This window comes from Phasianus colchicus, chromosome 1 (assembly GCF_987193195.1).
Source record: "Phasianus colchicus chromosome 1, bPhaCol1.hap1.1, whole genome shotgun sequence".
Taxonomy (NCBI): domain Eukaryota; kingdom Metazoa; phylum Chordata; class Aves; order Galliformes; family Phasianidae; genus Phasianus; species Phasianus colchicus.
The window spans coordinates 143,141,849-143,152,759 of record NC_143436.1 but is presented as its reverse complement, the minus strand read 5'-3'; the positions used below and the strand labels follow the sequence as shown (position 1 = coordinate 143,152,759).

At 42.3% G+C, this 10,911-nt stretch overlaps 1 pseudogene; it reads right to left on the bottom strand.

Moving 5' to 3' along the window:
• Window positions 1–9,140: 9,140 nt before the first annotated feature.
• On the bottom strand, window positions 9,141–10,101 carry LOC149920096 (uncharacterized; annotated as a pseudogene).
• Window positions 10,102–10,911: the final 810 nt, after the last annotated feature.

Sequence of the window (10,911 nt, the reverse complement as noted above, 5' to 3'; positions counted from 1 at the left end):
TTAAATAAACCATACAGCCTTGGAAGCATTACAAGGGCAGCATTAATTATATGAATCAAAATCCATTAATGAAAATGAAAAGAACCTTTTGATCATGCCTTATACTGAGACAGTTCCTGTACCAGATCTTAAATACTGAAGTATAGTTTTCATGTCTTTGTTTTGGGTTTTCCTTTGATTTCTTTCAAGTTTTTTGTTTGTTTGTTCGTTTTTCTTCCTTCCGTCTTGCCCTCTCCCCCCCCCCCCCCCAAGGATCTTGTAGAACTCATTTGAATTATGAAATCATGGGAAAAAAAAAAAAAAATGTGTACCTAATTTTCATTAACTTCTGTAAATACGTATAACTAGTTAACATTGTATGTTACTTAACATGTTAAATCATACAGCTCTAGAAAAACACCATAAAATTCAGTAGTTTTGCTTTAATAATAATATAAAAACATCAGAAATAAATACAAAATCAATAAGAGTAATAATATTAGTGAAAAATCAATATTAACCTTACTTTTTCTTAGAATGATAACATTACAAAATCTGTGAGGGAAAGTAGATAGGGAAAAATTGAGCCCTTAACGAACTTTGTCCTGCTTTTGAATTCAACAAACTAATCCTGGTCAGGCAATGCCTATGATTCAATTAATGACTCCTTGATCCTCTGCATCTTACTGGAAGGTTTTTTTCTTATGTCATTCAGCTCCCTCTTAAGCCTCCTCCATTTTCTAACACTTGATTTAACAATCACTCTTCAACAGCTTTTATGCAGAGCTCACACTAGGGGTTTTAACCTTGCCTTGTGGGCAAAATGTTGAAACAGAAGTATGGATTAAAGCTATTCCTAATAAAAAGAGCTCATCTCTGCCCTGGGCAGAGTGCACCCTTAGAAATACAATGCTAATATAAGAATGCTGTTTCACATGTGTGTCTCTAACTTGAGTGTTCTGAGATAGTCTTCTGTTTATTTTTTATTTTATAAAATGCTCATTTCTTTTTATACTGTTCTTTTCACTCTTTATAAATATTTGCTTCTCTGATTCTATTCCCTCAGGGAAAAGAACAGGGATGACTCAAAAATTGTCACAGATGCAAAATAAATATGATAGTGTGTTGTACAACTATGTGATGTAGATTATAAAGGATAACACAAAATATGGTAAAGAAATGTTGTGATTTAACTCCAGCAGGCAGTTAAGTACCACACAACCATTCACTCACTCCCCACAGGTAGGACTGAGAAGAGAATCAAAATGGCAGAAGTGTAAGAACTCATGGGTTGAGATAAAGGCAATTTACTAGCAAAACAGAAGCCATGCATATGAGCTGAGTAAAAAAAAAGGGAATTCATTCACTATTTCCCATTGAAAGGCAAACATCCAGTCAGTCCCAGGAAAGCAGCATTCATCATGCATAGTGATTTCTTCTGAAGACAAACACCATCACTCCTAACAATCTCTCCCCATCTGCCTTCCTCTTTCTTTACCCTTGATTTTATTGTTGAGCATATCATTGTGGTGCATATCTCATCTGTGCTGAAAGGAGACGCATCTCTTTCCTCAAACTGCTAGTGCAGTTTCCACTCTGCCTGATGCAGAACAGGAAGTCATTGGCCTTCTTAGCTGTTGCTAGCTAATGTTCAAATTTGTGTTCATGAGTACTACTAGAGATTTTTCTGCAAAGCAATTTTCCAGCAAGTCTACTCCCAGACTTCCTAGATATGCAGTTTTGACCTAGTATAAAATATAATTTATTAGTATTTCTGGCCTCCTATCTGGTCCCCACAGTTAAGCCCAAAAGTTTAGCTGAATTTCAATTCACCTCCCTATTCAATTGTGTAGACCATACCTCATAATGTAAATGAGGATGCTCATTCATGACAAGTCAGTGCCTAAAACTTTGCTAAAGTCAAGTTAAAAAAGACATCCACTGATGGCCCCTCTCCTACTAAGTCATTCTCATTTCATCATACAAAGCTTTGTTAGACAAGCATGACTTCCCCTTCATAAATCTATGACAACTATTCTGAACTACTTTCTTGTCATTAAAATGTTTGGAAATGTTTTTCACTACAAACCCTTGCTCATTTCAGTTAGTGCTGCTTTATTGCTCAGCCAGTTCTGATTCTTCACTAGAAACATCGTACAGACCCTCTGTATTATTAATCTACATTAGTCCTCTTCTGTGGTTGCAGAGCTATAGGTCACAAGTTTCCAAATCTCATAATCACCTCACAAACTGACAAACACAGATTCTGTCTACTCCTCCTTCACTAGAGGTTGGATAATGTGGCTTCTATAGTCATAGAATCTTGGAAAAAAAGTCGAAGAAAGAATAAAACATCTCACCTCTGGTACTGCATTGCCTGTCTGACCTTCTGTCAGTGGTTCTGATGTGCCAGGCCATCAGATCCATACAGTCCAATAAACTCTATTATCCCTTTCCCCCCCTGACTGAGGGCAGGGCCCCTCTATTCATTACCTGTGGTAACCGGAGCAACTGCACTGGTGGTTGATCTGCTTTGTAATTATCTCACCCGTGCTCGTAGTACATGAGTAGCTTGGTCGTGCCACTTCCTCATGTCTTCTCCATGGTCACGTAAGTAACGCCACAAGGCAAGTCGCGATGTAGGATTCCTTCCTGGAGCTGGAGAGCGTTTGCCTCTAACAGCTGAGATTTTTGATGGTGCACCTGAGAAGGAGGGTTCATTGTCTTTAGTTAGTTGGATCCACATTAGTTTCATCATCTCCTTCATCTCCTTCATTAGACTCTTTTGACTATTCTGATCTTCATCAAGAGTTTCTGATACTTCTACAGGTTTGTCACGATTCATCAGTGAAGACGCTTGCTCTTGCACTTTATTCAGTTTCTCCGTCATTTGTGAGATGGCGGAAATGGAGGCGTGAGTTGGGGGTAGCTGTTCTTCATAGCTTTGGAGCGTAAGAATCAATTCAAAAACGAAGGGTCTTCTCTGTTGGTCCTGGTATCTGTCAGATGCTGCCATTAGTGTAGAGGTGTATCTGTCTGGTACTGTTGGTATGAGTTTCTGCCATATTTCAGGTGTTGTTCTCACTTTCTCAGGGTCATGGTCTTGGCATGGGTCATTAAGAACAAAGTAAGGGTCATACAACATTTCCACCACGGCTGTTTCCCTCAAATACTGGATACCCTTTTCAACTGTATCCCACCTTTTCATCACAGGCTTCAAGCTGTCTTTGAAGGGGTACCTTTCCTTCATGGCTATTAATACTCGTTCCCAGAGGGAGGCAGCCCCATCCAGACATCGACTAATTCCTCTGTCAATAGCTGGATCTCTGGCAATGCTCCTAGTTGGTGAGCTTCATTACCATCTAGACAAGCTACTGGCCCCGCTGTCCCAACAGCGAACTAACCAGGAAACGATAGTTTCATTTGGGCGCCGTGTAAACTCCTTTCTTGAGCCTTGGATTTCAGTTATCTTCAGAGGCCGACGAGTAGTAATAGAAACTTCCTCTTCATCACTCTCTTCTGCATGTCTTTTAGTTTTTCCTTTTGCCTTTCTTGATGTTGGTGGTTCCAAGGAGAGCCCCTCACCTGGATCTTCCTCCACCTCCTCCTCCTCTTCTTCTTTTTTCCATTCTAGACGCGAGGACACTCGTTTCCATTTCTTGCCCTCCACAGGGGCAACTGATATTGTTACTGGTGTCTCTTGTAATTGATCAGATTTGACTTGGAGATTCTCCCCTTTGGCTTGAACCTCAGCTTGGAAACTCTCTCTCTCCAAAACAGTATTATATAGGGCATGGTAAGCACAAGCCAAACCCCAAATAAGTTGTACCTCCTTAGATTTACCTAAGCCGCACTGCCCCTGTCTCAAATACTGGCTAAGTTTCTTGGGATCCCACAGGTGTTCAAGAGTGAAATCCCACGACACTGCGGGTCCCCATGCTTCTGAGATTTTTCCTAAACCTCTCCATATTCCCTGCCAGTCAGCATTCTCTGGTTTTGGAGGAGACTCCTTCTGCTTACTATTCCTGTATTGGAATACATTCAGGAAGACTGATATGAACAGGACTGATAAGCCCACAAGCATGAGAATTAACTCAGCATTGGAAAAACGTCTGATAAACCGAGAGGAAAACCTGGAAACTGGTTTGAACATTGTGTGGTTTGTAAAATTAGCTATTCCATTTGGGATGTAGTTACTTGTAAAATTAGCCATTCCATCCAGGATGCAAGTGTCAAAATTCATATCATAACACATTGCATATAGGTACTAAAATAGGTACCATACAGGTGTCTCCATCAGTGCCCTTATGTGGTTATATATGAACACAATTCCACAACAAGTAATTATGACATTGATGATTGGCCAGTAGGTCGCGAGTAACACCATAGCTTTTAATCCCTTACTCAGCACTCCCACAAAAAAGACTGGGTTCATAACTGGTTTCTGCTCAAAAGGGGTTAATGAATTGAAGCAAACAAGAGGAGGGGGGGAAAGAAAAAAAGGCACTACCCAGACTAAGCAGTGCTCAAAGTTTACAAATATCCCAGAATACTGGCAGTACGCCTGGTCTTTCAAGGTCAAGTTTTCCAGCACAAAAACCTGAACTACTGATAATGCTCCCTAACGAAGCTCTCTAAGAGAAAGAGCGAGATTAGCTAAGAGCTAAAAATTTAGCTAAGAGCTAAAAAGCAGCTATGCCTGCATTCTCCAGCAAAATCTGTCATGGAATTAACTAGATCAATTTATGCCCATGACAGGGGGCAGTAGGTCCCTGCCCTCCCCACCCCCCGCCTGGCCCCACAAAATGGGAAGGAAGGAAGGGGGGGAAAAAAAACAGCGGCAACAATCTATGGAGGTAAACTTATTTTACTAACTGTGATATCAGAATGCAAGATAACACAATATAATACAACCTAATTGAAATTGAGACTAATAAATCAAATAAGATATGAGAGAGTTCCCGAGACCGAGTCAAACCTGAAAAGCTTGGAACGGCTAGGAAAGCACCCTCCAGCACCCACTGCCAGGCAGTAAGAGACCGCCCCACCCGGAAGGGTCAGATCTCATGACTTCCGTAATGTATAGGGATAGGTACGTAGAATTAGAGCATTAACACTTTAATTCCAGTACATGATGTTTTGATGTGGAATACTGAAAATCAAAAAAAAACATAAAACCATGACACCTTCTTTTCCAGCTTTCGAACACAGATCATCTACAAGCATCTATTTCTTGAAGGCAAGGACAGCTTCTTCCCTATGCTTTGTGAGAGGCCCTATGTAGTCTTTAAAATCCTAGAGCTGGTGAGTTCCACTCTTCCTTAGGACATCAGTCTGAGTTGATGCTATTGAAACGTGGAGACAGCTGCTCCAATAGCTGCTGGAAATTTTGTCCCATAGAACGCCACCACAATTACTGAGAAGTAAGATATTTTTCTTCTCTTACCATCTGTATAAACTGCTACACCTCTGCCTAGAATCTTCTGATGAGATGCCCGACTCCACTTAATCAGGAGTGAGACGCGTGTGAGGTGGGTGCTGTGGTTTAACCCAGCAGGCAGCAAAGCACCACACAGCTTTTTGCTCACTCTCCCACAGAGAGAGCAAGGTAATAGAAATATACATATATATATGTATGGGAGAGAGGAAGTAAGAGAAATATACATATATATATACAGATTGAATAAAAACAATGTGATAGAAAAGAAATATTAGATAAAATGACAATGATAATAATAATGGTAGAAGAATATACAGAGAAGGTGATGCACAATATAATAGCTCACTGACCAGTGCCTAGTCAGTCCCAAAAAAGTGATAAACTCCCTGGCCTACTCCCTCAGTTACACTGTTTCACGTAATGGCATTTGTTTTTAAACATACCTTTGGCCAGTTTGGGTCTGCTGTTCTGGTTCTGTCACCTTTTAGCTCCTTTCAGAAGTGTGAGAAGCCGAATAGTAATGTAAGCACTGCTCAGTAACAACTGAAGCTTCAGTGTGCAATCAACATTATTGTCATCCTAAATCCAAAAAGCAGTATTATATAGGCTACTAGGAAGATAGTTAACTTGAAACTAGTACAGGGGAAACACCTCAAAGTATGTTTTTATCAAAAATAACTGATAAAATTGATATATTGTTAAGATCAACTAGGACTAGATAGAAACCACAGTGCCTTTGGGAATCCTTTTCTGACGCTCCTCCAGGAGTCTGATGATCCCAGATACTATTTCCCAATGATCTTGAAGCAGAGCACAGAAAATGAAGTGCAGAATTGTTCACCTACTTGTTGCCTTTCTTGAATCCTGGTTCAGACATGAGACTGAAATGATAAAATGCATGAACTTCAGGAATACTCAGTGTCAGTCCCTTTCATAAGCTCTGAAGGAAACCGAGTTTGATCTTTACAAAATGAGAACATTTATGCTAAATCTTTGGAATGTCAAATTTATAATATATCTGTTACTGCTTTAACAAAATAAAATACCTTTTACCACACATTTGGCAGTGATATATATTGATTTTTGTTATTAGCTTTACTTAAATGTCACATGGATTACACATGTTATTATAAACTGTCCTAGTTTTGACTGGGATAATTTTCTTCCTAGTAGCTGGTATTTAGTACTTAGTGATGTTGAATTTAGGATAAAATAATGCTGATAGTTCATCAGTGTTTTAGTGGCTGCTGAGAAACTCTTACACTAATTCAAGGACATTTTGGCTCCTTCTGATGCCCTGCCAGCATAGGGGCTGGGGATGCACATGGAGAGGAAAGGGCAGAACAAGGACGGCTGACACAGACTGCTCAAAGTTATATTCCATACCAGAAAGCATTATGCTGGACAATAAAAATGGGGGAGTTGACTGGTAGCTGCAAAAGCTCCAAGGTGAATTGGGCATTGTATTGCAGGTGTTAAGCATTTCACAGTGCATAAGTTATTTTGTATATTCTTTATTATTATTATTGTTTATTTTCATTTTCTATTTTATTAAACTGACTTTATCTCAACCTGGAAGTTTTACCTTTTTTATGATTCTCTCTCTCATCTCACTGTAGGGGAGATGTAACCAAATTGCTTGAATTTCTTAGCTTCCTTCTGGGTTAAACTGCAATATCAATCTGTTATTTATGTTAGATAGTTGGATAAACTAAGGTTTGAGGTAGGGAGAGAGCAAATTCTCGTTGTAAATTAATATATACTGAAATCCTTGTGCATTTTTACTAAAAGACGAGGAAGATGTGTTTCAGTTTGACAATCTTATTTTGTTCCCTTGTTAGATTCAGAATGATCATTTATCCAATTAAGTTGAGTAAGATTACCAAAAGTTGTTGGTAGTTTTGGTTATGCAACTGAAAATATTATTTGGGTCCCTCAATACAACAGAGATATTGAAGCCCTGGAGAGTGTTCATAGAAGGGCAGCAAAGCTGGTGAGGGGTTTGGAGCATGGGTCTTATAAGAAGGGGCTGAGGAAACTGGGACTGTCCAGTCTGGAAGAGGGAAGGCTCAGGGGGAGACCTAATCACTTTCTGCAGCTACCTGAAGGGAGGTTGTGGTGAGGTGGGTTTGGGCTCCTTCTCTTATGTAACTAGCAATAGATCTAGAGGGAATGGCCTCAAGGTGCATCAGGGAAGATTCAGGTTGGACATTAGGAAAAACTTCTCCCAAATAGTGATCGGGCACTGGAACACGCTGCCCAGGAGGTGATGTAATCACCGTCCCTGCAGGTGTTCAAGAAGAGTTTAGATGTTGTACTAAGTAACATGGTTTAGTGGGAAATATTGATGGTGGCCAAGAAGTCCAAAGGCATCCTGGCTTGCATCAGAAACAGTGTTGCCAGCAGGAACAGGGAAGTGATTGTTCCCCTGTATTCTGCTCTGGTGGGGCCGCACCTTGAGTACTGTGTCCAGTTTTGGGCCCCTCACTGCAAGAAAGACATTGACACCTTGGAGTGTGTTCAAAGAAGGGCAACAAAGCTGGTGAGGGGTCTGGAGCACAGGCCTTATGAGGAGCGGCTGAAGGAGCTGGGATTGTTCAGTCTGAAGAAGAGACTCAGGGAGACCTTACTGCTCTGTACAACTACCTGAAGGGCGGTTCTAGTGAGCTGCAGGTTGGCCTCTTCTCTTGTGTAAATAGTGATAGGACTAGAGGGAATGGCTTCAAGCTGCACCAGGGGAAATTCAGGCTAGACGTTAAAAAATACTACTTTTCTGAAGGAGTGGTTGGGCACTGGAATGGACTGCCCAGGGAGGTGGTGGAGTTAGCAAGTCTGGAGGTGTTCAAGGTACGTTTGGATTTTGTGTTGAGGGACATGATGAGAACTATTGGTGATAGGTGGATGGTTGGACTGGATGATTTTGTAGGTCTTTTCCAACCTTGGTGATTCTGTGATTGTGTGTGATTCTGTGTGATTCTGTGATACTGTGATTATGTCTAGTTCTGGGCTCCTCAGTTCAAGAAAGACAGGGAACTTCTACAGAGAGTCCAAAGTAGGGTCACAAAGACTATTAGAGGCCTGTAGCATCTTCCACATGAGGAAAGGCTGACACCTGGAATTCTTCAGGCTGGAGAAGAGAAGATTGAGAGGTGTTCTCATTGCTGTTCACAAATATCTGAAGTGCGGGAGTCAATTGGATGGGAACAGGCTCTTTTCAGTGGTGTGCAGTAACAGGATAAGGAGTAATGGGCAAAAACTGCAACACAGGAGTTTCCATGAAATATGAGGACGAACTTATTTAGTGTGAGGGTGAGAGGACACAGGAAAGGTTGCTAGAGAGTGTTACGTCTGGCAACCATCGTGTCTGAGGCTGCACCGCCAGATGGCTAGTGATCTGCATTCGCTAGGGCCATAGCAACACCGACACCAATATGATGGAGAAGAAAAAGGCATTTTATTAAGGCATGACAACCCCTTAAATACACATCCCGTTTCACCTAAGCCCCTTAAGCATGTGTCACGTGTTACTCACACGTTATTCACAGAGCGGGGGAGGTCCTATCGCGTCACAACCCGATACCCCGTTATCGCCTACTACAACACAGCAGGGGTCCTATCGCGTCACAGTCTGATACCTCGTTAATGCCTACTGCAATATGTCCCCCTCCCTGTGCTTGGTAAAGCCTTGCCCTGTTACAGCGCGATCACAACCCGCGGCCCTTCACAATCTCTCATGCAATCTGTGATATTCCATTTGCTGGTCGAAAGTCCTCACCGTCATTCATTGCAGGCTATTTTGCAAGCATCCTATAAGGCACGGAAAGCAAATCAAAAGACATGCAAAGATTGCAAGCTCTATTGTGAGAACCTTAAGCAATTGCTTTAACCATGAGCCCATTTCCCGTCCATCCAGCCAACTCCCAAAGGGATCACTCTCTTCTTTAATCTTCTGCGTATGTTCTTGCATCCATTGTAGCTGTTTATGTATTGACACATTATGATTGCTGAGGTTAAAGCAGCACATTCCTTCAACGTCCTCACATACATGTCCTTGAGCCAACAGCAAGAAGTCAATAGCCGCTCTATTTTGTAACAGCGCATGGCTAACTCTACTAAGATCTTCAAGCATTGCCTTTAGCACAAGCGTTGTCATATTGGCTTGTTTTGCAGACTGACATGCCAGTCTTTCTATTTGGGTTAAAGCTGCTGCCGCTGAAACACCAGACACAAAGAATGAAGCGAAGACGCGTGCTGTGACACTCCACAATTTAACTTCATCATTACACTCAGGTTCCAGACTTACATCACGGCGACGCCTATTAGGATGTAAGCTATGAGACACACTAAGCCAGCCAGCATGATTTGGAGCAAGCATCGTTAGCTTCCCTAAGTAGCACAGGCCATTTTTTATCCACAAGTTCCATCAGGCGTGTAACGCCTTTGGGGTCAAGCAGCACCCATTCAGAGCTATGATCACTCACAATCACCGGTAATGCTTTTGGGACTATACCCTTCCCCAGTGCCTCAGATCTTCTTCGATACCAGTCCATCGTGGAGCCCTTCCCTTTCCTCACAGGAATAACTACCTCTTCATCTGCTGAGCTGTTGCCTAAACCCGAAAGCAGCTGAGCCTCCGCCAATACCTTTCCTTCCTCTCTGGCCGCTTTCAATGCCCCTAGCATCAGACCCTAAGTTTTTAGCTTAGACTCACCCTTCTGAGCACTCATAATACGTTGTGCGAGCATGGAGGTGAGATCGTCCCATCTCCGGTGGTCAAGAATCTCTTGGGGGGCCTTAATCTCCCCTTCCTGCTCTAGCCTGGAAATAACTGCAGCAACTTCCTTCTTAGAAGGAATGTTCTTGCCACAGTAATCCATGCACAGCTGGAGTATTACCTTAATTACCGGTTCCATGATTTGGACCTCAGCACGGCACTGCTACCCTGCCGTTCCGCTGACTATTAATTGTGGCACAGCACCCGTACCACCTTGGTTCTCGTTCAATGATAGCCCAGACCTCAGCGCAGCAACACTACCACACTGTCTTCTGCTGACTATGGGCCCTGGCGCCAGCACCAACACCGCACTGCTAGTTGCCAGAAGGTAAAGGGTGACAGTCTGATCTGCCTCACACGGGGCACCAGTTGTTACCTCCGGCAACCACCGTGTCTGAGGCTGCACTGCCAGGGGCTAGCAATCTGCATTTGCTAGGACCATAGCAACACCAACACCAATATGATGGAGAAGCAAAAGGCATTTTATTAAGGCATGACAACCCCTTAAATACACATCCTGTTTCGCCTAAGCCCCTTAGGCATGCGTCACATGTTACTCAGATGTTATTCACAGAGCGGGGGAGGTCCTATCGCGTCACAACCCGATACCCCTTTATTGCCTACTACAACACAGCAGGGGTCCTATCGCATCACAATCTGATACCTCATTAATGCCTACTGCAACAAGAGATGTTGTTGAGTTTCCTTCTTTGGAGAT